This window comes from Chiloscyllium plagiosum, unplaced genomic scaffold (genome assembly GCF_037043375.1).
Source record: "Chiloscyllium plagiosum isolate Xiang-an unplaced genomic scaffold, Cpla_swu_hap1 HiC_scaffold_11, whole genome shotgun sequence".
NCBI classification, from domain to species: Eukaryota; Metazoa; Chordata; class Chondrichthyes; order Orectolobiformes; family Hemiscylliidae; genus Chiloscyllium; species Chiloscyllium plagiosum.
In genome coordinates, this window is record NW_028270149.1 from 36,449,989 (window position 1) to 36,477,299 (window position 27,311).

A 27,311-nucleotide genomic window follows, 5' to 3' on the forward strand; every position below is an offset into this window, starting at 1 on the left:
AATTAATTCACACTTGTTTAGTAATTTCAAAGTTAAAATTCACACAATTCTAGGTTATTGTTCAAGAGGTTTATTTGGAAGCACTAGCTTTTGGAGTGCTGCTCTTTCATCAGGTAGTTGTGGAACAGGATCATACAACACAGAATTTATAGCAAAAGATTAGTGTTGTGTAACTGAAATGAGATATTGAATAAATCTAGATTGCTGTTAAGCCTTTAATCTTTCAGAATGGGTTGCAGGTTTCGGTTCATTAATATGTAAATCTCAGAACTTCTTTTAAGTCATTTTCTCGAGATCACTAGTGACATCTCAGCATGAAAGGTATAAGGTTAGAGTCTGCCTGTATTATTATTTTGAGTCAGAGTGGTTCGATTTCCAAAGTAGGAATTTATAAAATATTACATGTATTGACTATCTGCGTTGACTGCCTGCAGATTGTGTGCTTTTTGAGCAAAGTAGAATATATCTGCAAATATAATTTTGCAAATGCAAATTCACCCCATAGACTTTTATGTGTGTGTGTATGTGTGCATGAGAGAGAGAGAGAGAGAGAGAGAGAGAGAGAGAGAGAGAGAGAGAGAGAGAGAGAGAGAGAGAGAGAGAGAGAGAGAGAGAGAGAGAGAATGTGTGCATGTGAGTTTCAATGCGCATCAGAGAATGTGTGCTTGCTTGAGTGCATCTTGGTAAAGTGAGTGTGTGAGTGTGATGGAGTATATGCCTATGAGAGGATATGTGCATGGGTGTGAGTGTGGGGGGTGGACGCGTATGTGTGTATGAGAAAGAGCATGTGTATGAAAGAGGGTCAGCGTGAGTGTGAGAGTATGTAAAAGTGTGTGTGTGTATGAGAGAGTGTATAGTGTTGGGATACAGACAGACTTTAACATCACAACTTTAATGCATTGACTGAGCTGAGATGTCACCTATGTTTATAAAACCTTAAGTTATCTTGAAAAAGTGACTTAAAATAAGTTCTGGGATTTATATATTAAGAACCAAAACCTGCAAGATGAAAGACTTAACAGCAACCTAGGTTTGTTCAATATATCATTTCAGTTGCACGACACTAATCTTTTGCTGTAAATTCTGTGTCTTATGATACTGTTTCACAGCTACCTGATGAAGGAGCAGTGCTCTCAAGGCTAGTGCTTCCAAATAAACCAGTTAGACTAGAACCTGGTGTTATGTGATTTTTAACTTTGTCCACCCTAGTCCTACACCGGCACTCCACATCATTAATAACTTCACGCATTGAGGGATAAAAGTCTTGCTCACCAATTAGCCAGTTTGAAAGGACAATGGTGTCAAACTGAAGAATACACACTCAATTACACTTCAACAGCTACTTTTGAACAGAGAAGAAGGAAAATAAATGTATAATTAGGAATTGAAGGTGCACTCTCTTTCTCCTTGTCTGTTTCTCCCATCAGCTCAGAATATAGAGAAAACAGTAAATTGGGAAAACAACAATTTTCCAAAAACTACAAAGATATCTAAAGGCACATTTTGTCACTATTGAGCATACAATTCAACAATGTAATAGCAGGGCTCTCAGGTTAAAATAAAACTGAACACCTCAAAGACTCTAAGGAACTTTAAACTGTGTATCTTTATTCTCCCTGTTTTTATCATACAGACTCCCTTTTTAAACTTATTACATGTATTTGTGGATTTGTATGTTTAATATTCTGTATTATCATTTTGCTCAGAAACAGTAGTAATAAAACTCATTTTTATTTCACACAAAAGAACTTATAATTGGCTCTTTCAATTAAAACTAGTTAAATACATCTTTAACTGATGTGTGTTATAACTGCATGGTAATTTTTAAAACTGTCATATTTGTTGCAACTGATTGAGAGGGGATTTGAACGAGACAAGGTGATTCCCCTACATCACCTAGTTTTAACAACTATCATTGCTTCATCTTGGAGACATTGAAGGAGAAAATTTTGAATCAAAATAAGGCCTCTGATCTAATTGTAAAAGTAAAAGCAACGAGTTAACAAATTAACGCAATTAAGATATTCCTAAGTGATAGCAAAACAACCAAAGTTCATACATACAACCAAAGGTAATGTTGCAGGCTAAAACAATACATCCAATTACCTGTCAACTGAATGCATTGGTTGCATGTGGTTACTGGTGCATATGGAAAAATTATGAGATATTGTCCATAATTCTTTTTGATGCAAACTTGTGCCAGTTAAGATACATCCTGACGGATGAGGATTCAAAATGTCTTATCTTACTTATAGGATCAAAAGAATACAGAACATGATTGCTGGAAAAAATTCAAATAATAAACTTAATATGTTAATACTCACATACAATTATTCAATATTTAGAAAGCCATTTTAAAAATTGCTTCAAACTGTTTTTAAGACTTTTCTTGACTTTCAGCTCTGCTTCCCTCTTTTCCAGTGGTGATGACTTTATAGAAATGCTGAACAATGAGTGCGAGTGGTCCTGGTGCATCCGTCTCAAAGAATCATTCATTTTTCAAAGTCTCAATAGGGAGAGTTGGCAAGTTCTTTAACCAGGTGATTATTTAACACAAATCTATCCTTGCCAATGTCCACAAACTTACACTTGCCATTGGATCACTAAATCATGGTCCAGAAACATGATAGAGCAATATATTCCTCTACAGCTGACTATGGTAAGGGTGAGATTGAAGTTTCTACAACTGCATGTTGAATCCCAATCTTTTCTGATTTTCATACAAATGAACTTCAACATACTGCATAGAATAGAGAGACACAGGGGACTGGGTATGTAATCTTTGGAAGTTTCCATCACCTATAGATAGGGTGGTTAAGGCAGTCGGCATGCTGATCATCATTGTTCTGGCCTTTGAGTAGAAGAGTTGGGACATGATGTTGAGGTTGTACAGAACATCATGTTGAGGTGGACATTGTAGAGTACAGTTCTGGTCTCCCTGTTATAGAAAGGATATTATTAAGCTGGAGGGGATTCAAAAGAGATTTACCAGGATATTGCCAAGAATGGAGGGTTTAAATTATAAGGAGAGGCTGGATAGGCTGGATAGGCTGGAACCTTTTCTACTCAGAGCGGAAAGGTTTGAGGGGTGACCTTAGAGAGGTTCATAAAATCCTGAAGGGTATAGGTAAGGTGAATGGCAGGTGTCTTTTCCCTAGAATGGGGAATTTCAAGACTAGGAGGCATATTTTCAAGGTGCGAGGAAAAAGATCTAAAATAGACAAAAGAGGCATGTTTTTTCACACAGAGATTATTTTGAGTGTGGAAGTAGTAGATGCGGCTATAGTTACAGTTTTTAAAAGATATTTAGATACGTCCATGGACGAGAAATGCTTGTAGGGATATGGGTCAAGCACAGGCAGGTGGGACTAGTTTAGTTTGGGATTATGGTTGGCATGGATTGGTTGGATCAAAGGGTTTGTTTCCATACTGTATGACTCTATAATGTGCTTGGATAGCAATCAACTCATAAATCCTGACCAATTTGTCTTTTGCCTAGCCCAACAATACTAAGGTCAATTGCAATGCCCATATGATATTTCCAGGTGCACGTACTTTTTCAGACGATGACAGATGCTAATCCTGGAAATTTCAGATTCCCCAGAAATATAACACACAGAAATGCTGCCAACTAGGCTACCAGCAGAGCTTAGCAAAGCTCTACAACAAAAATAACTTTAAGCCTATATTATTTATGATTCCTGAGGATCAATTTTAAAATATCCTAATAGTATTATTAAACAATAATGAGTGTATGATGGAGGAGGACTGATACCTTGAGCAGCAGAATGTAGATATTCAAACAAATGACCTGAATTACAATTTAATTGCACTTTATGCTTTGGGAACTTGGATGAAATTTCATTCTCAAAAACTTTTCTTCAATTTGAAATGTTTTACAAATGAGATTTTGTAAAAAGTAAAGTAGAAAAGCTATCTGGCAGAATTGTAACTCCTTTGAAGAACATTGACAGAGATAAAAGTGATGCTCTGACATCCTGAACATCATCCCTTATGTTGAACCATAAACGAGGCAAAATATGAAAACAAAGGACAAAATATTACAGAGGCCTGAGTGATGTGAGTTATGTTGTGATGTATGGCAGAATGTATGGCACGGTGAGGCCCATCTCAACATCAAGCTCATCTCGCCGCATCTTTAAAATTATTCACAAGTGGTCTGGTGAGGTTATCATTCGGCAGCAGTGAGATGACCATTGAGTCACTCATGATGGTTAAAAGCCTTGTAACTCAACTACTTGCCTCATTAATATTTACATCTCATCTCACCAAACTTGCCAAGGTACATTTAGATGTGGGAAACTTCCAAAAGGTATGCATACCTGCCAGATTCAGCTCGACACTTGTTCTAAATGACCTCCATCATGTTGCTTAGGTCATGATCCATTTGCACCAGTCACATGCATTCAACATCTATGGAGCATGGCAGCTGGCATCAGCCAGCTTGTTATGCCACCTCCCTGATAAACTGGCAGGCCAATTACAAGTGTAAACCTGAGTAGCAAGCACAGCAGCAAAAACATTGAGACATCAGGAGGGGCACTTCACATTGTATATTGGTGCTTCAGCCAAGGCTGTCATCACTGCCATTCTAAGGGGATGTTTAGCACAGGTACATGGACAGGCTGCTTCTCATATTTGTCAGTATTGGAATGAGTTGGGTTTTGGGCAGTTCAACTTAGATCTTATTGTAAAGAAAATCCATGAAGATAATCTAACAACTACCGCATGTCTCAGGTACCTGTGTGGCCAACGCACTGCATGTTCATTCAACAGTGGTAGTCAGAGTTAATAAACCCCCACAGCCTTTCATGCCTTCTGATGCTGTTCCAAAATATCCCACCATTTGACATGAAATTTCTCCTGTCATTGTCTTTATCCCACAACTACAAATTCTCTTTTTATCCCTTTCGGCTAAACTCTCCACAGATTGTACTGGGACACATCTCCAGACCTTAGATATCTTTGTTATGGACTGTCCAGACCCCCTCAAAACATTTTAAAAGGTAACCCAGACCCTAACTTTCCTTATTTTAAAGGCAGGTGTGAGTGGATATTCCAGGAGTGATGCAGCTGGTCAAACCACACAGAATTTATTTAAACACTACAGTTGAAACACAAACAAAAAGAAAACACAATTTAGCATAACTTATCTTAGATTAGATTCCCTACACTGTGGAAACAGGCCCTTCGGCCCAACAAATCCATACCAACCCTCCAAAGAGTAACCCACCCAGACCCATTTCCCCCTGACTAATGCACCTAACACTATGGTCAATCTAGCATGGCCAATTCACCTAATCTGCACATCTTTGGACTGTGGGAGGAAACCAGACCACCCAGAGGAAACCCACACCGACACAGGGAGAATGTGCAAACTCCACACAGGCAGTCACCTGAGGCTATAATTGAACCTGGGTCCCTGGTGCTGTGAGGCAGCAGTGCTAACCACTGAGCCAACATTTAATTCTGTTTGGAACAGCAGAGGGCATGAAAAGCTGTGGGGGAGGAGAGTTTAATAACTGATCACCACCATGATCTCAATAGGAATAGCACAAAAGGGTGGACATCAGCAAGGTGTAATGGTGGGTGCCAAGTGGCAGAGAGGACAGTTGTTTGTGAAATTTGATGTGGTTGCACTCAACATTGAAGGGATACCTGGAAATGGGCTGTTTGACTTGTGTGTAGTAATAGTGAATATGAAGGTTCTGAGTGGGTACCTGGTGACCAGGCGGGTTCAAATGCTGATGATGTCCAGTGTGATCTGCATTACTGCGTTAACTTGCTCTGTCCTAGAATCAAAGGTTAACTGAAAAAATGGCTAGAATGACTCCGAGGCTCATCAGAATAAGTGTTGGCTTGATCACCAAAAGCACAGGTCTACACTTGCTGGACATTGAAAACAGTTTCTCATGTCTTGGTTGCGACAAAGTCCAGATACATTGGACATTGCATTTCCCATTTCACATTCATTCTGATTGTGTGTGCTTCTGAGTCAGTTGCTTGTCAAAGGCAATTTGATATCTGCCATTGGGGCCTGTGAATTGAACTTGAACATGGCAATAATGTTGACATTAGCAACCATGATGGTATAAAGCTGGTACTGGCTGAAGGCAAATCACCAGTAACCAAATTTTCAAGAATCATATGCAAGCTGTACATGTATGTCTGAATGCAGTGTCAGGTTCAGTTTTGATGTGGGTATAAATTTAGGAAGCAGGCAACCCATTTTCACAGACGTGTCATGGTCACTTAGCCAGTATGACATCTTCATCAAGTTACTGCACATACAAAAGCAGAATATAGATATGCAACAGAGAAATGTCTTCTGTTAACCACACCCAGCAAGTCTCACTGAATGGTACAGTGTGCTCAGCAGTAATGTGCAGGGTTTCTCGCCTATGACTGTTCTGAGATTTAAGAATGGTGGCTCGCCCTTTCTGTGCCCAATTTAGGTTTTCTCCATCAAGAGACATGTGCCCTTCTGCTGTCAGCATGTTCATGGGTGCAGGAGGAGCTGGACTGATGGCAAACTCAGGAGCAACAGTGGTCAGTGCAGAGGTAGAGGCTGAAGTCACATCTGCAAGGCTCATCAGGATGCACGGGCTGCATGGTAGGTCTAGAGCTTTCCATCCCAAGTTCTTTCTCCTGGGTACAAGTGAGGTGCACTGTTAACACAGGCTCTCTATGTCTGGGGACATGTGACAAAACTGTGGCAGATGCTGAAGTGGCTGCAAGAGCGGGAGAGTCACTGCAGCACTGAAGCTCTACGTTACTACCTTCTTCCTTGAGCAAGTGATGACCTGTGTGGGATCTCTCAGTTGTGCACCTGCAAACACATCAGGACAGCGAGTATCTGTGCAAGGTCACACAGGTTCAGAAACTCTCTAAAACAAGATCAGTGTTGCAGCCTGGCAGTTGGATTCAGAAACATAGCTGTGTAGGAAGCCACCACCTGTACACACATTACACTGAGAGGGCTGCATCCTGATGTTCAGAATTCATCAGATGTAAGAGTTTCCATTTGGTTAACCTTCAGGTCATCAGTGATCACTGTTACCACTTGAAGATGTGTGCACATTACCCTGACAGGTTCCATGTCTTAGACATTCTGGAGCACTCTTTTGTACCTAGCATGTTTGAGGGTCTTACTGATAGATGAGGGTTTCCTACTAACAGCATGGCTCACATTACAGAACTCTTGACTGATTTGAAGTGCACATACAATGCTATCATGTCACCACAGGGACATAGTGGAACAGATTATAGGGCTGCTGAAGATGTAGTTCTGCTGCTCGGATCAGTTTAAGTGAGGATGCGGCTGCCTTGATAGTCTGGACACAGTGCCCTATCAACCTGACATGACTATGCTCTATACAATTAGAGTAAGTGTCCTGGCAATGTTCTGGATCCTGAGGAAGTGGGGGGAACAGGAACACTCTTCCTCTGAGGAGAATAAGGACATTGTGGTGGAGGAAGCTGATATTGTCCATGACAGAGCTCAGCTGCAACGGGATCTAAAAGCCAGACCAAAACTTATTGACACTCGCTTCCAATAGAGAAGGGTGCAAAAGTAATCTGCTATATTTTGTTGGAATGAATCCTGACCCTTGTTGGCAGTGTAGAAGCAATGTACAGCTACTGTTGGCTTGGTTTCTGCTCCCTTTGTTTTCTGCAAATAAAACCTGTTGTTGGTATATTTTTCCAGTTGCTTTCTGTATGTGATGTTCCTTTCCTGAACAATAACAAAATATGGTTCTATAGCAGACGCTGGGGTTAGGATAGCACAGATTTAGAGCATGTTCAGATGAGATGTAGCTACTGGCAGGTAAGGTATGGCATGATGGACAAATAGTGACAAGAGTGAGAGGATAGCATTGCATGCATCCATGTCAGCTAAGGGCCATGGGAGGCCTGACTGTGTGACTGCTCTGCCATGATGTTACACAGAGCCAATGCTTTCCAGCGGACTTTCAAAGTTGACTTTCAGGCATAAGGCATGCCAGTCTTTGAGTAGTATTCTTTCCTCCACTTCCTATACCTCTGTCCTTGAACCCCACCCTTCCAACCGCAACAAGGATAGAACACCCCTGGTCCTCATCGTCCACTCCACTAATCTCCGGATACAATGCATCATCCTCTGCTATTTCCGCCACCTACAGTCAGACCCCACAACTGGAGATATATTTCCCTCCCCACCCCTATCTGTGTTCTGCAGAGACCATTCCCTCCGTGACTCCCTTGTTAGGTCCCCACCAACCCTCCCTCCACTCCCGGCACCTGTCCTTACCACCGCAAGAAGTTTAAAACCTGTGACCACACCTCCCCCCTCACCTCCATCCAAGGCCCCAAAAGATCCTTCCAAATCCAACAAAGGTATCCTGGACCTTCAAACACCTCATCCATTGTGTCTGTTGCTCTCAATGTGGTCTCCTCTACATTGGGTAGAAGGGACTCCAACTTGTCGAACATTTCAGAGAACATCTCCAGGGCACACATGCACCAATCAACCCCACCACCCTGTGTCCAAATACCTCCACTACAGCTCCGCCCCCCCCCCAACTGTGCCAAAGACATGTAAATCCACGGCCTCCTCCACCACCAAATTCTAGCCACAGGATGCCTGGAGGAAGAACACCTCAACTTCGTAGTTGGAGAATCCCAAAGTTGATTTCACCAGTTTCCTGATCATCCCTCCCCTCACCTTATCCCAGAACCAACCCTCCCACTTGACACTACCCTCTTGAACTGTCCTACCTGTCCATCTTCCTTCCCACCTATCTGCTCAACCCTCCTCTCCAATCTGTCACCTTCAGCCACACCTTCATCTACCATTCCCAACTACCTTCCCCCCAGCCCCACATTCCTCCCATTTATCTCTCAGCCGCCATTGGGCCCTCCCAACATCCACACTCCCACCCCACATTCCTGATGAAGAGCTTCTGCTCAAAATGTTGACTCTCTTGCTCCTTGGATGCTGCCTGACTGGTTCTGATTTCCTAGCACCACACTTTTTGACTCTGATCTCCAGCATCTGCAATCCTCACTTTCTCCCTTTGAGTAGTATTTGCTGAGTGGTGAGTTATTGTGGCTGTGCTAAAATGGGAGGGAAGGTTGATAAGAGATGCCATAGAGGCAATTAATGAGTAGGTTTGGTAAGAAAGGGCAAGAGATCGTGTTCATCTTCATGGTGTTTAAAATTCCACACAATTCGACACTGCCAGAAAAAGATTCAACTTGAAGGAACAAGAATCAACCATTGACATCCTCAAGCCTGTTGTACCATATAATTAGATTACAGCTGACTTGCATTGCAATTCTATTTCTCATCTTTTGATCCAAAGCCCTTGATACCCTTGCTCAACAAAAATCATAGTTGGGCTCTCCCAGAAGGAAAATGTACCCACATCCCATAAAATATTGGAAGAGAAGAGCAGAGCTCAGGGAATAATGGGAGCTTCCATTCCTCTCCTGCTCTTTTAATCAGAAATTGTTTCCTGATTTTGTTCCTGAATGATCTAATTTTAATTTAAGATCATATTCCCTCCATCTTGATTCCGCAATGGAGTTGATTCTTTTATTATAATTAATAAAGCCAATTCATTATTTCTCTTAAAATAAACAACTGTGACATTTTCATGCAGCTTCTTTAACTTGTACCTATAATTATTTCTCTTACGGGTACAAAAATGATCTGAATGATCTTAAAATTAAAAGAAAATGCTATTCTGACCTTATTTATTGCGATAGATCTCTTAACAATTTGTTTTACATTCCTATGTCAAAACAAAATTCTCAAATAATCATGGATCAAAATGGGTGCTAGTTTACTCAACTTAGTAATACTTGAGACATTCTTCATCTGCATGGCTCAAATTACTGGTTACCATAAATGTGATATGATTATCAAACCAATCCACTGAGTACCTGTACCACACAGGTTCAATTCCTGCTCTGTGCCAAGTTAGTAGATGCATAAAGAAGTGCAAAAATTGCTCTCTGCACCCCGATTATGTTGAGGACAAAACAAGCATTCGAGTGACTGACTGCCTACTGGAAGCATGCACATGTAATGCAGGGAATCCAATTGCTTTCAATCCATTCCTAAATACAGAATCAACATATTCAAGAGAAAGTTGCCAGAATAAAAGCAAGGGGAGAAAGCCATAGAAAGCTTTTATTGGCAAAACAGCAAATAATCTGTTTGCAGCAGTGTTTCTTTTCAATGCTTCAGACAGAATTGCAGTGCAATGATTTTTGGGAGCTACAAGCAGTTACAGTATTTGAAAGTGTAGTTGGTAATAATGTATATCAAAGAAGGAAGCTATCGTGCTCATTTACTGCTGTCATAATGAGGAAGATAGTGAATCATAGCCCTTGGGTTGAAAACACAGGCAGCTTTAGTAGAACATTCTGGCTGCTTTCATTTGCATTACTATTGATATACTTAGCAAAGGAACTAAAGGTAAAATTGAACTGCAATCCTTTAAAAACTCATAGCTCTTTCGCTGTCCAAGCCTCCCAGAAAATAGAATTTGGATTACTTCAACACACCATGTGTAGGCTGAAGCAACCCTATGGACAAAATGAAACCAGAAGTGCTTTTACTAAGGAGTGAGGGAGTGGATTTTCCCATTCTGTACTAATCCGTCAAGCTCCAGATCAAACACAGGTAAAATAGACAGACGGACCTTGATTCTGTGAGGACAGGTATATAGGAGGCAGTCAATGGGTCAGGTAGGTTTTGTGGAGCATGGAGGAGAATTGATGTTCCACCCACTGCCACAAAACTGAAGTAACTTACCTGTGGGATCCTCTGTGGCAAGGCTAGTAGCCGATACTGGTTACTACAGGCATACTATTTGTTCAGCCTCGTGCAGTGATTTATATGGGCACACTGACCAATGTAGGAGTCTGGGGAATCTTTCATGAGCACAATTCAGAAAGAGCATTCAAAGTTATTTCCAAAGCTGCATCCATTTTACTGATGTTCTGTGTATCTTTTGGCACAATTGCGCAAAAACATTTAGTTCCAAGGAGAGGTGGAAACACTCCAAATATTTTTTCTTTGAATTTTTAATTTAAAGTTTTGACTCATTTAACAATCATTCATGCACATCAGGGACAGCAAATTTAAGACTACATAATTATGTGCAGCATTTCTATTTTTAATGTGGCTGATTCTTCGTCATAAGATAAATTCAGACAAACAAAATGCATAACAAATCATTGTGAGAATATTTCTTGTTACAAAAGCTAAAATAATTGCAACTAAAAAAAGGAAAAAAAAATTACATCCTGCTGTCTTCCTAAAGTATTGAAGGACTACCTTAAAAAATCACAACTGAAAGATACTCGCTTTTAAAAGTTGGGGACATGCCCTAATTTGTGGTAAATTATTCAGTCAAACAGAAGATTTGATGGATAAATGTAAAAGATTGATGAGGTTTGGTTCATCTACACCTGAAGGTCTACAATTGTGTAAGCTATGTAACTGGGTTACATTTGTATCTGTCTATAAACACAGATGAATCAGTAAGCTGAGGACCCACCCTATGTGCCCAAAGCTGGAGCTGGGAAAACATTGCCATTGTCTCAGTAGTGTAACTGTTACAGAAAGACCACTAGGTTTCCACCATTCTTGGTATTTCCATTTCATTCCCATCAGGTGGAAGGCTTAAAAACTCAACCAAGGGATATAAAAGGGAAATTATCTGATGCTGTTAAACAGTATTGAAATTTAAATCTCAAAGAAATGGTTACAAATAGACCAAAGGTCTCAGATTATATCTTCAGCCATGGCTGAATTAGTTGGCACTGTTATGGATGTGCTACCATTGAAATGCTGGTCTGGTTGTGGAATGAGAGAGAAAAAAAGCAAGGATTTAATTTCTAGATGAAAGAGTGTAATTTATACTAGAAAGTAGAGGTGTATGCTATCAGTGTTCACTTGAAGATATTTGGCTGCAATAATAACAAAAACAAACAAATAAAACAAGAACTGTGAATGCTAAAATTGCTGTTGAAACTCAGCAGATCTGGCAGCATTTGTGGAGAGAAAGCAGAATTAACATTTTGAATCTGTGCATTTTATATCACCCTGGATACTGAACTGACCTAGACCATTATTTATGCTAGGACAAATGGTATGGTTTCTTTTCTCAATGAGCAGGACACAGCTTTATGCTCCTCTTCACCACTCCATCCACTTGTACTTCTCAGTCCCTATTGGCAAACTGAGAAGCTAGCATTCCTTTCTCTGCCATTTCCATGACACATTGTGTGAAGGGCTGTTCCTGGATTGCAGTATCTGAAGTGCTGTGGAAACTGGATTTAAAAATGTGTGAATGATGTAAAGTCTGAGTGATCGAGAGTGCCTCTAGAAGATGTTATAGAGGTTAGTAGCATAATTAGTGGGTTGAAGAGCCAAAGATTGTGCAAGTAAAGTCATCAAGGTCTACGGTGGACCAAGTGCCAGATTATCATTTGAAGAAACACCTTGCCTAAAAATGCATAAATTCAATCCAATGTCTTTATCTCTGCTTCTGGCTTTGTGTGCTTTGTTACTGTCTGCAGCCTACAGTATTGTGAGTTCACCTTTTCCAATAAATGCTTTTTGCACTTCAGTTTGTGCAGAGGCCCAAATTAATTGAACAATCAGCCTTTCATATGTGTCACTTATCTTGTATTTCTGGCTGCATTGTTCAATCTTGTTAGAAATTTGGCAAAAGCTTACTTCAATTCTGACTAAGCCTTGAAATTCATGCTGGTAGATCTGATACTTTCATTTAGGTTATAGATGGATGCCAAATTTTCAAAAACTATTGCTTAGGTTTCTGTTATTTTCTTCAACAGATTCCAGAAGTTAATTAACCATATTCCAACAACTTCTGACTCTACAAGGATATAGTTGACTCCATTTTCATTGCTAATACCCTTTAAATAAGTACTAATTCCAACCTGCACTTATGTTTAAACTCCTAAATTATCCATCTGATATTTCAAGCTGCTTAATTCATTGTATGTTGTAGCTGTGTATTCGCTGCTGATATTTTGTTTTATATCTTCACACAATTCACTTAGTTTTTCTTCTGGTATCAGTGTGGATCAATTTTCCAAATCAGTGTTAAATTAATTTTACATATTTCAGGTTTACTCAGAAATACTTGCTGCCACCATGCCACACATTCTATTTGTCTTTCAGTTCCCAGATGTTTAAAATGATCATGTTTAACCTCAGAGATGCGGGTTCATTTTTTGCTTCATGTTGCCTTGTACAAAATAATTGGTTCCAGATGCATGTCACATGACTCTCTAAATAAGCCATGAATATGGCACTCTGGAACACTTAAACATACAAGTTAATAGCTACACCGTTTCCGGATCTTTAAAGATAATATACTAATATATAATAGGAGATATGAGGGTTGACACAGTGAAAATGAAAAGGAACTTTCAAAGTTACCTTACAAAAGGTTCCCTCATGCAGACTATGTTTCAAGAGACATCTCAGATATAAAACATTAATCCTTCAAAGGCTGACCTGACTCCATCAAAATTGTAGAAGTCTTGGACATTCCTGACTCTGCAGCGGAGCCGCCAAGTCAGGAACGCTGGGTGAGAGGTTCGGACCCAAATCTGCACACACCCTTAAAAAGCATTCCTGAAAATTGGAAAGACTGGAAGCAGAACCCATCCACCATCTATAAGGGCTTCTGAGTCATCTAACTCTGTGAGTATCAATTCTTGTTCATTTAATAGTTAATTTTATGGTAATCAGTAATGAATGTGATCATAATTGCATGTGTAGTAATGCTGTTAATTATTGACGTGGAGGAGCTCGTGTTGCATTGGGGTGGACAAAATTAAAAATCACACAATATCAGGTTATAGTCAACAGGTTCATGTGGAAGCACTAGTTTTCAGCACACAGCTCCTTCATCGAAGGACCATCACTCCGAAAGCTCCGTATTTCCAAATAAACCTATTGGATTATAAACTGGTGTGTGATTTTTAACATTAATTATTGAGCAAAACTAGTTGCGGCAAGTCTATTGAACAATGCAACAGCCATGGATGTTAAGGACAAGATCACAGTTCACAGGATATCTCTTCCACACAAAGGTGGCTGAGTTACATATTTTTTAAATAATTGTGTCATTCACATAACATGAAGATTTTCAGCAAATTTTGGGCCAAATAAATAGCTGCTCACATTTTTCAAATATCAGATGATTTCTATTCCAGTCGTTCTTGTCAATAAATGGCAGCACTATGAACTGAAACAACGTAGTCCTATTAAATTCTTAAAACAAGTTGTTTCAAAACAATTGGAAATAAGATTAAAATAAACAACCCCCCAAACCAGTGAACAGTTAATCATCATTTAAAGAATGCAGCTAGCCACTAGAGAGCACTGTAGTCAGTTTTATCTAAGTTGCAATTATGCTCACAGCAAGGGGTATCTTTCATCCAGTTGGAATGATTGTCATTACTGCAAGGTTCTATCATCAAAGCTCCTGGAAAAGGTCATTCCAATTTGTGCCAATTCAATGCATATCCTACCAAAATTCAACACCTGCATGTATCCCCTGCTCTCAGAAAGAATCTTTTGTGGTCTCTGAAAATACTTCATGATGAAACATTCGAACTCTTGTTCATCTATTGTGAGAAGATCTTTTTGAAAGCAAAATCACTCAGCCCCTCTTTCATTATATAGCCAAAAGTATCTCTCAAAATGAAGATGAGCATTAACTTTTTAAGCAATATGTTGTCACTAGCAGATACTAAAAAAATGGTACTATAAAGAAGAATCAGGAAACATAATAGTATGTTTTCAATTCAAATAATTTTCATTAACTTTCCCTCTGGATTGCTGGTGAGAAGGGTAATATGCACAGATGAGTACGATAGTAGACTAAATGAGTATTGTTTTCATGATATTTTTGCAACAGGGCAACAGAAGACTAACATGTGAATAACTATTAAAACTAGCTAAAATTCCAGTGAGGTTCTTTTTATTATTTTGCAAATTTGCCTCAGGCCCTTTCCAATCTGTTTCCATATCACAGGATGTGTCATAAGATATTAGCCTGGTCTTCTGTTTTAGCATTTTGCTTTCTTTAATAAAAAAAATTCTCATGTTGATGAATTAAACTAATGCCTACGGGTGTGTACCTCTTTATAAGGTGAATTCCCAATTTCAGTCAAGGTGTCAGACATGCACTAAGCAGAATGGAGATGCTCCTATAAATAGAATATAATAAAAATGTGAAAAGTCATTAATCAAGATCACTGTCACACATTTGCTAACAATTACTTGGAGGAGGTACATTTGTGAAATAAGGAAATTGCTGACAACAAAAGAAAATTATTAGTTTATCGTGATCATCTCATATTTATGTAGTTTAGAAAAAATAAACATAAATATGGGATACGATTTTGTTGTCTCAAGAGATACTTATATTTGAACTTAGAAAAAATCAGCAATAATATAAGGAAGCTAATTTTTTCTTGATTTATTGATAATATTCAATTCCTTTTAATTGAAAAGATACAAAACTTTGTTTATAGTCACTCCACCATATTTTAACACTTTGAAATGATAATTTAGATAACATGTTTGAAGTGCATTACTAATCGATATTTGAAATCCAAAATCAAGTTACTGAACTGCAAAATTATCACTATGCTTGCTGAGTATTCCCAATATAATCCTGAATCGGTCACTCACTAGAAAGACTTCAATAAAGGGTTTTTGCTCACAATTACATTATAATCACTTTACAGTATATTTTCAGAAATATGCAATGGCAATTTTTGATTTCAATTTTTGCAAGTTGGTCTGTCAAGGTTAATACTTGATTGAGTGCAGAGAGCACCATCTACAAGAACATGATCAGATAAAGGAAGAGCTAGTAAGGTGCAGAACTGAGGCTAATGTGCTCTTAATTGTGTTTGTAATTGTGTAAGTCATAGCACTTCATCTGTAACTAGTTGAAGGATGCAATAAATTTCATATTGTTTCCTTAACAAGATTATTCTAGATAGACCAGAAATATATCTATCCATTTCCACATCATACCACTTCAAGCTTGAAGAAACCCCTACAATGGTGAACAATAGTGTTGTGGCTATGGTAGCCTGCTGTGACATTGTAGTGAGCAGTGATGACTTGCAATGTTTCTGTGGAAATTAAAAGAAATCAGACTTCAGGCTTTAAAGATGAAAAAAAAAATGGACAAAACATTCAAGTGACCAGAACATTTCAAGGCAAACAGATTCTGTTGCTTTGCGGATAATTATGAACCCCACAAAGTTCATGGCAACACTCACTACAACAGAATTCTTGAAAGAATTAAATCAAAAACCTTTCAGGCATGGCAGAAAAATTTGCATTTGTTGAGGTACACAAAAGCTCTTAACTAGTCACAAAAAGAAGCTGAACATCAAATACATTTCAGCACACAATCGGAGTATAGCAAATTGGAGAGGTGATGGCCTAATGCTAATTTTGCTGCACTCAGGTAATGTTCTGGGGACCTGGGTTCGAATCCTGCGATGACAGATGGTGGAATTTTAATTCAATCAAAAACTCTGAAATTATGAGTCTAATGACGACTGTAAATCCAGTGTCAAATGTTGGAAAAACTCATTCAGTTCACTAATGTCCTTTAGAGAAGGAAACTACCATCCTTCCCTGGTCTGGCCCATTTGTGACTCCAGACCCAAGCAATGTTGTCAACCCTTAACTTCCCTCTGGTCGTTAGGGGTGGACAACATTGCCCCCATCCAGTGATTGAATAAGAAAACAAAATGATGCTCTTGTTTTCTAAAGAATCAATGAGACAAATTCAAAGAGGTATTGATTATCTTTGAATATTGTTTCAACTTAAGTGCGCTTAATTCTTGAAAGGGCAAGATTAAGTAAAACAGTGCAATATCCAGGTGAATCCATGAATGATTTTAGTAATGATTTCAATAAACTACTGGAGAAATATGACAATCACGACAAAGTTACAATTTGTAACAAAATAAATTATAGTAGGTTTTTACTGATGAGTTATTGTCAGCTACATTATAATACAAAGGTGATCTCATTCTTGGAGCAATACAGGAGGATCCAGAGACAGAGGTAATCTCCAGCAAGAGAGAGAATGATTTGGGGATATTTAGAGGTATTTAAAAAGAGAGTGAAAGAGAGGAGTGAAAGTGCTTCTGAAATGGAGAGAGAGAGAATAGAGTCAGAAGATTCAAAACACTGGAGAGACAGGGGGTTAGCAACTTTATAAAAAGAAGAGCAGACCAGTGTGAGAAAGCAATAATGCTAGGACATAAAATTGACAGCCTGCTTCTAACTGGAAATTCGTTTGGTGATTGGTGGACATTTCTTCCGTGTCTCTTAGGCTAGGTAGTTAAGCTCTGGACATGTTAGGACAGCTGAAGAGTATAGGCCAGAAATTCGCTTTTAAAATTCTGAACAATGAAATTAATTAATTTATAGAATAGAGATGGTTGGGCAGGAGCCGTGTTGCAGCGATAAAATGTGGGAGTTGGTGGACACCAGTGCGAGTCATGGTGACCAATCTACAGCAAGTATTGATGCTTAAGAAATGTGGGCCCACAACTGATGAGCCAGAGTCTGAGCTGCAGACACTGCAGTATATTGGCAATAAGGAGAGAGACCTGGACACTGGGTTTATGGAGGTGGTCACACCCATTAATTAATTATATTAAATCCACCCAATGGTCAGGAACAGGGATATATCACTGTGGGTGAGGCAGGTTTGGGAATCCAGAACTTAGTTTTGAACTTAGTGCCCTTGTCCAGTAGGTATGAGGTTCCTCCTCCTGGTCTGGTTGAGGGCAGATTGCAGGGAGGAGAGTGAACTGACCACAACACCACGGCCCACAGCATCATTCAAGTGGAAGGAGAAAATAGAAATGTGGTAGTAACAGTGGATAACATAGTTAAGGAAATAAATATTGTTCTCTGCACCAAAGGCATGAAGGCTGTGTTGCGTATATGGTACTAAAGCTGAAGACATCTTTTCTGGGCTGGAAAGGAACTAGGAGTGGGAGGGGAAGAATCTAATTGTGGTCCATGTAAATTGCAATGACATAGGTAGGATGAGGAAAGAATTTCTGCTGCGGAATTACAAACAGCTCAGGAGTAAATTAAACAGCAGAAACTCAAAAGTAATAATCTCTGGATAACGATCTGAGCCAAACAGAAGTTGGCATAGAGTAACTAAAATGATAGAAGTAAATGCATGGTTTAAAGATTGGTGTGAGAGAAGCGGGTCCTGATTCATCTAGCACTGGCATCAGTACCAGTGAAAGAGACATCTATTTCATTGGAACCATCTTTATTTGAACCAGACTGGGACTAATGTCATGGTGAATTGTGTAACTCAAGTTGCAGATAGGGTTTTAGGGAGTATTCAAGTGAAGGAAAGTTTACAACATAAAAAGAAACAAGAAAGAAGAGGTGCAGTGTAATGAAGAGATTTACGATATTCAAAGTGTGATAGGAAGGGGCAGAATATATACATGGAGAAATACAACAGAAATTAAAACCAGTGTAAATAACAACAGTAAAAGTCAAAGCCAGTGTAAGTAACAGCAGTAAAAGTCCAAGCTTAAGGTTCTTTATCTGAACTTGCGCAGCATTTGTGGCAAGATTGATGAGTTCATGTCATAAATAGAAATGAATGAATATGACTTGTTAGTTATTAGAGAATTGTGGTTTCAATGTGAACAATTCTGCGAACTCTACCTTCAAATGTATTTGACATAACAGAAGAAAAGACAAAAAAGGAAAAGGAGATGGAGAACTTTGTTAATAAAGAATGTGTCACTACTGTCGTGATATGTACATAGGTGCAATAGATCATGATGACAATCAGTTTGGTTGGAAATAAGAAACAGGTAGGGAAAGAAGCCATTGACACAGTCATCTCTCGGCTCCTGAGAATTGCCTCACTCTAGGACAAAGTATAAATCAGGGAAAAATGGAGCTATGTAAGAAGTGTGCTAAAATTGTTTTGGCTGGTTTTAATCTTCATATGCACTGGACAAATAAGGTGGGCAAGGGAGTATGGAAGACAAACTGTAGAGTGTATATATTAATTGTTTGTGACACTGGTACATTCTAGAACCTAACCAGAATAGACTATTTTAGATATGGTTATGTGGAATGACAGAGAATTAATAAGAAATCTTGTAGTAAGCTCAAGATCCTGGAATTCCTACCCTACGAGCATTGTGGGTCTACCTACAGCATGTGGCTCGCAGTGAATCAAAAAAGTGGTTCATCACCACCTTCTCAAGAACAATGTCTTCCAACAGCAACACCTATTTTCCAGAAGTGAATTTTAAAAATCTTCGTCAGAGGTAACAATCACAAGGTGCTAGAATTTCAAATTCAGTGTGAGAGATAGCAATTTAAGTCTTAACCAGTGCCCTTAACATAAATAAGGGCTATGATAGAATAAAGAAGAAAAAGACATTGAGGCATAGACATTGGGACCATAAGTGGGTCATTTGACCCTTTAAGGCAGCTCCATCATTCAAAATTATCATGGATGATCCTCTATCTTAAATCATCGTTGTGTGTATGTTCACCAAGAGGGGAAGTGATCTGGAGTGTCCTTTGAAGTGCTGTTGTACTGTGTCTTCTGGAATTTATTTGGTTCCATTCCTGCTGTTTCCGGTTGTCGGTTCTGGTTGTTCATTGTGGTGGCTGGTATACTGGATGAATCAGACACAGACCATCAGTCAACAACCCACAAGCCAGGGAAACAGTCAGACAAAATGGTCTCAGGATGATCCAGGTTATGATTATGGACGCACACAGACTACACAGGTATAGACAAGAAATTGCGCACTGAAAATGGTTAATTTCAAAAACAACCAATAAGAAGTGGACCACGACAATCGAACAGACCAACACTCTAGAACAGAACCATGTGAAGAAAGAGAATGGCACAACGAGACAAAATGATTGAGGTAACCAACAGCAGAGAAGACAACACGACACACATCTGGGTAAGAAACCTCTCCAACAGACAGCTTACAGACAGAAAAAGCCATACTAACCAATGGACTCAACTACAATCACAGGGACACAAAAACAACAGACTTCTTTGCCGCACTAGAATGTAAGCTCAGAACTAAAGGACTGACTGAAGAGACACAGCAAGCAGTCAGACAAAGTTAGTCACATGGCAGTCCATTGTACAGTTACTAACAAAGAAAAGACAAACAAACAACCTCAACACCAAAGAGAGAAAAGCCATAAAACACTCAAAATTGACAAGAACATAACCATAATATCAGTGGACAAGAACAGAAAGATGGTTATCATGGACAAAGCCAAATATATTCAGAAAGCAGAGAAACTACTTGCAGATACCGACACCTACTGACACGCGGAAGGTGGTCCCATGCCACAGCTAACCAATAGAATAAACACACTACGGAACCTACAAAAAAAAATGGACTAATTACCAGGATGAAACCAGAAAGCAACAACACCCCAAGATTTTACGGATTATCCAAAATACACAAACCAGACATGCCACTTTGACCCATTGTGGCACTCCCTGGAACTCCATTACATAAACTGGCAAAAAAACTTCAACAAAATCTAAAACATCTTATCAAAGGGTCCAAAACACCATACAATCATCACAGGAATTCTGATAAAACACCAAGAATATAAACATAGACAAGTACAAAACAATGGTCTGATCTGATATAAGGACAATTTTTACTTCAATTGATGAAGCTCTAGCCAGAGAGACAATAACCAACCTCCTGGAGAGGCAGAACAGTCAACATGATGGAGAACCTGTCAATAAGGACTGCATACTCAAATTACTAGACCTGTACTTGACAACACACTTCACATTCAATAATCAATATATGAACAGATCAATGGGACACCTTTGGGCTCACCCATCTCTGGGCTCATAATAGAAGCAGTGATGCAAAGACTAGAACAAACAGCCCTACCACAAATCCAACGAAAACTCTATCATATATGTGGATGACACTTTTGTTATCATTAAGAGTACAGAAGTCGAGAACACACACCAGATTATCAACACCTTGCTCACAGGGATCAGATTTATGAGAGAGATGGAAATCAACAATCAACTCCTGTTCCTGGAGGTGATGGTGCAAAGAACACAGAATGGTGAATGCACCACAAAAGTGTATAGGAAATGAATGTAGGTTTGCTCGCTGAGCTGGGAGGTTCATTTCCAGACGTTTCATCACCCTACTAGGTAACATCCTCAGGCAAAGCAGTGTACATGATTCCTGTTTTCTATTTATATGTTTGGGTGTCTTTGGGTTGGTGATGTCATTTCCTGTGGTGATGTCTTTTCCTGTTCTTCAGTTCCAACCGGAACTCTATCAACAAACACATCAAGTTAGACCCCATCTACCACCCCCTGAGAAAAAACGAACAGGAAATGACATCACCACAGGAAATGACATCACCAACTCAAAGAAATCCAAGCATATAAATAGAAAGCAGGAATCATGTACACTGCTTTGCCTGAGGCCCAGTGCAGATGTTACCTATTTGGGTGGCGAAACACTTGGAAATGAACCTCCTAGCTCAGCGAGCAAATGTACATCCAGAACCTCAACCTGAGCTACAAATCTTCTCAAAGAAAGTGTACAGGAAAGCCACATATACCGACTAGGTCATGAATTGCAACAGCAACCACCCAAACACACACAAGAGAAGCTGCGTTATGACCCTATTCAAAAGGGCTACAACACACTGCAGCACTCCTGACCTATGAAGGGAAGAAGAAAAGCTGCTCTGCAGAGTATTTGCCAAGACAGATATCTCTGCAACTTCATCCACAGATGCCGAACAAACAACGCGACGAGGTCATGCCACAACCTAACTCACTATTCATGCTACCTTACATAAAAAAAAGGTCTTGGAACTGATAGCCAGACTTCTCCAACCATTGGGATTCATAACAGCCAATAAACCAACAGCCGCGTTCAGACAACCACTCACCAAGACAAAAGACCCTATACCCATCATGCGCAAGACAAACGGAATTTACAAGATTCCATGCAAAGACTGCACAAAACACCATATAGAACAAACAGGCAGACAAAAAGGTGGATGAAGGTAAGGCAGTTGATTTGGTGTATATGGAGTTCAGTAAGGTGTTTGATAAGGTTCCACAGGGTTGGCTATTGCACAAAATAGAGTTTCAGAATTGAAGGTGATTTAGTGGTTTGGATCTAAAGTTGGCGATTTGAAAGAAGACAGAGGGTGGTGGTTGATGGGAAATGTTCATCCTGGAGCTCAGTTACCAGTGGTGTGTTGCAAGGATCTGTTTTGGGGCCACTGCTGTTTATCATTTTTATAAATGATGTGGAGGTGGGTGGAGAAGGATGGATTAGAAAATTTACAGATGACATTAAGGTAGGTAGAGTTATGGATAGTGCCGAAGGATGTTGTGGGTTCCAGAAGAACATAGATAAGATGCAGATCTGGGCTGAGACGTGGCAAATGGAGTTTAATGTGGAAAAGTGTGAGGTAGTTCACTTCGAAAGAAGTAGTAGGAATGCAGAGTATCGGGCTAATGGTAAAATTCTTGGCAGTGTAGGTGAACAGAGAGATCTCAGTGTCCAGGTGCATAACTTCCTGAAAGTTCCCACCCAGGTTGACAGGGTTGTTCAGAAAGCATATGGGGTGTTGGTGTTTATTCGTAGGGGGATTGAGTTTCGGAGCCACAAGGTCATACTTCAGCTGTACAAGACACTAGTAAGGCCACACCTGGAGTATTGCATGTAGTTCTGGTCACCGCATTGTAAGAAGGATGTGGAAGCTTCGGAAAGAGGTCAAAGGAGATTTACGAGGATGTTGGCAAGGTCTTACGAAGAAAGGCTGAGGGAACTGAAGTTATTTTCATTGGAGAGAAAAAGGTTGAAAGGTGACTTAATTGAGGGCTGGATAGGGTGGACAGTGAGAGCCTTTTTTCCCTTGGATGGTGAGGGCTTTCACGAGGGGACACAGCTTTAAATTGAAGGATAATAGATTTAGGACAGATATCAGGGGTAGTTCCTTTACTCAGAGTAGTTGGGTGTGGAATGGCCTGCCTGCAACAGTTGTAGTCATTAAGGGCATTGAACATACATATGGATAATAATGGAGTGGTGTAAGTGAGATGGGCATTGGATTATTTTCACAGGTTGGTGCAACATCGAGAGCCGAAGGGCCTGCACTGGGCTGTAACCTTCTATGTTCTATGTTCTACATCTAGGAGATTTGCCTGGTATTCTGGATAACTCATTGATGACCACTCTGTCACCAAACAAAAATGAAGGCATACAAAATGGTGTAAACTAGTGATATGTCACTAGTGGATGGTTTTTAAGAAGATTAGAATTTTAATTTTAGGAACCATCGGATGAATAAAATGCCATTAAAGATGGAGAAAATTTATTATGAAAGTAAAGTGGTAAGAAATATAAAAATTAACAGCAAAATCTTCAATGGGTATAAAGAAGAAAGAATGCTTCTAAAGTAAGTACAGGATCCTTAGCAATACAACTGGGGAACTAATGATCAGTACAGGCAAATGGCAGGTAATTTTAACTAACATTTTTTATTGGTTTGCATGATGCAGGACACTAAACCCATCACAAATATAAGGGGCTCATGGGTCAAATGAACTTGTAACAATCTCTATTAAAAGGGACAATGTATTTGACAAGCCAATAGGTGCCATGGCTGACAAATTCGAAAGACTTGTTGGCCTGCAGTCAAGGGCTTTGAACGAAGTGGCTGCAGAACTATTAGAGACATTGGTCAAATCTTCCAGAACTCTCTGGATTCATTGAAGATTCCAGCAGAAAATCACCCATGATCAAAAACAAGGAGATTGTAAATAGGAAAATATAAGCCAGTTAACCAAACAGTTATCATTGGGAAAATGCTCAAGTCCATAACGAAGGAAGTATTTGAAGCCATTTAGAAAATCCTAACATGGAGTCGACAAGGTATCGTAAAGGAAAAAAAAACATGTTTGACAAATTTGCTACAGTTATTTTAGAATACAACATCAGAGTTGATCGAAACTGGTAGGTGTAATATATTTGGATTTGCAGAAAGCACTTGATAAGATTCCACAGGATAGGAACTCGAGTTATTCTGGGCAATGTATTAGCATGGATTGAAGATTGGTCAACACACAGAAGACTGCGAGTGAGTTGTAATGGGTAATATTCTAGTTGGTAAAGCATAATATTGGAATCTGACAAGGATCCATCCTTGACCCCATTTTGTTAGTATCTATATTAATGGCTTAGATAACGAGGCAGGGTGTAATGAGTCCAGATTTGCAGGGAAATAACTTTAACTAACAGTTTTTTTTATTATGATTTGGAGATGTCGTTGTCAATGACCTGATGAAGGAGCAGCACTCTGAAAGCTCGTGCTTCTGATTAAACCTGTTGGACTATAACCTGGTGTTGTGATTTTTAGGTTTTTTTCAATTGGTTTTCACGATAGAGGACACTATAGCAATCACAAATATAAAATAAGCAAGAGGCTCATGGGAGGAAGGATCTTCAAACAATCTCTATCACAAGAGACAATGTTTTTATATTTCTTACCATTTTACTTTCATAATCAAGTTTCTTCATTTTTAGTATCTTTTTATGCATCTGCTGCTGGTTTTCTAAATAAAAAATCCTAATCCTAACACCAAATACAACATTACCCTTTAGAAATATGCTAAACTAATGTGTCTTTATCCATTCAGAAAGGTTCTGCATTACTTAATGTCAGAAAGGCATGAATCAATTTATTGAGATTATTCCAACGAGGGTCAAGTTCCTAATCACTGACCAAGACAATGGCGTTTGGAAATGGTTAATATACCAAAGGAATGGTAAAATTACCCAACATAACTAAGTAATAACAATTGAATTTCAGCTTTTATTCATGGTGTGTGGCAGTCTCGCAAAACTGTCCAAGAGCAGAGGCTTTTGGAAACATGACACAAGTAGCAAGTTCCAATGGATGAGCAATGGTAATTGATAACACATGGGATTTTTTTATTTGAACAGATTACCATTTGGAATTGCATCTACCAGAGATTTTTCAAAGAATGGTGACAAACATCTTACAAGTATCTGTGGAGTTATATGCCATGAGGATGGTATACTGATCCATAGGAAACATTTAAAGGTGATGTGCGGTGTTAAAACATTTGCAAGAAGAAGGCCTTACACTTAATAACAAGTGTGAATTCCCCAAAATACTTTTTGAACACATTGTCAACAGCTAGTGAAAGCATTATGGTGGATTTTCAGAAGACTAAAAGCATTGCAGAAGTCCCAACTCCAATGTCTGTCCCGCTTCTTCAAAGATCCTTAGATGTGGCAAATCAGTTGGCAAACTTTTATTTTGTTGAATGTGGCATCCACCATGGACCTTGGGATAATTCTTCAATAAAACATAAGTATGATGTTAGAATCCTCATCAAGATAATGTGTTCAGAAAAAAAAAGGTATTGACATCTACAGATGTCTTCGCACATTTTAATGCTTTGCTTTTAATGATAATGGTGGCAGATGCTTCAGCTACAGGCTTAGAAATAGAACTTGTCATGGAACAACCAGATGGGTGTCATAAACATATCTATTGTTCATCAAGAGCAACATTTGAAAGACAAACATGAGAAGCTGTGTTTGAGAAGGGAGCTTTCTCCGTTATCTCAGCTTGTGGAAGATTTTCAGATTGTATACATGCTCTGAAATTAATCATTGAAATTCCTCAAAATTTTAGGTTCATTACAGGCAAAGAAAGAATTTGCAAGAATGCCTTCAACAACACAAAGCAATTAAACTTCACTTCAAGAGATGTGCTTATGAATCAGACAATTGTCAGTCAACTTGCAGACTTCATCTAAGAAAGTGAACTATGTACCTCTTGACAAGAGCAGAGAATTAGCAGAAACTTACAATTGGCTTAGCCAAATTTGGCAAGGTGTTGGACATCAGAATCTCTCACCAGCTGCAGATACTGGATCAAGGCTTGTCCAAAAGGCCAGCACATGTCCACAAAAAGATATTTGAACATAGGAATTGTTTACCATTGTTGCTGACATTCTGGTGTATGACAAATGACTAGTCAACCCAGTTTTATTTCCAGACGACATCTTGTGGATGTTGCCCTGATGAAGCATGGGAACCACTGAGTCCAGAACTAGAGTTTGGTCATTAGTATGACAACCTGGAAACTGCTTGGAAATCGTGACACTTCTTACCCAACTGTCAGACATGAATGACCTACAGGCCAGAATTAAGTGAAATTTTAATACACACTAAATTTCCCATGAAACCTTGAGAAAGTGTGAGAATGGATTTGTGTTTTTATCAATGGAAAATTTTACCTCTTCATCATTGAATATTTTCCCCAATTGATTGAGGAAGGGAAGTTGGATAGGACAATCACGGAAACAGTTATCCAAGTCTTGGATAAACTTGTTGTAACACGTGGTATCCCTAATGTGATTGTTTTGAACAATGGGAAACAATTTATAAATGAGTGCATGAGCCACTGTAGAGCCAGTGTTGGATTTGAGCACATCAAAAACTAAACATGGTACCCATAACCTAACAATGTGGATGTATATGGGATCAGAATGGTGAAGTAATTGTTGAAAAGGTTCTGACTTCCACACATTACTATCAAATTATAGAGCCATCCCATTACAATACAGTATAGCTCCATCAAAATTACAGATTGGCAACAAACTGAAGTCTCAACTCCCTATTCTGCCTCGCAAATAGTTTGCAATGGTTTCATGACAATCAAGTGGTACATGATAAAGAGCAGTCCTCTGGCACAAAAGAGGCCACACATTACAATGAAAAGCTATACTGCAAGGAATCAGCCAGTGATTGAGGTGGTGAAACAGGTCTGGATTGATTTGTACACAGAAAAAGTATGATTACACATGGAGATGAAACTTAAAGGTAGTCTGTACTGCTGAATATGCCATACAAAAGGAACCACATTACAGTTGAGCTATCCACAGATTATTCATTGGAATAATCCAAATGGCAAAACTGGGAACAGTTGGTTCAGAACTACAGACCTCAAAGTAAAAGGAAAATCATCCAAGCTAGCTACTTTCTACTCAATAAACTACATTCTTCGAAGTCTCACAAGAATACATTCAGGGAGAATAGACCATCCATGCTCTCTGAATTTGTAAGTACTTGCAACATCTGGA

The 27,311-nt window shown here is 39.1% G+C and overlaps 1 protein-coding gene across 6 annotated transcripts in view; it reads right to left on the reverse strand.

Annotated features, from left to right (window-relative positions):
- Positions 1-27,311, reverse strand: part of tenm1 (teneurin transmembrane protein 1) — a 2,430,772-nt gene that overhangs the window by 1,973,499 nt on the left and 429,962 nt on the right. The window lies entirely within an intron of this gene.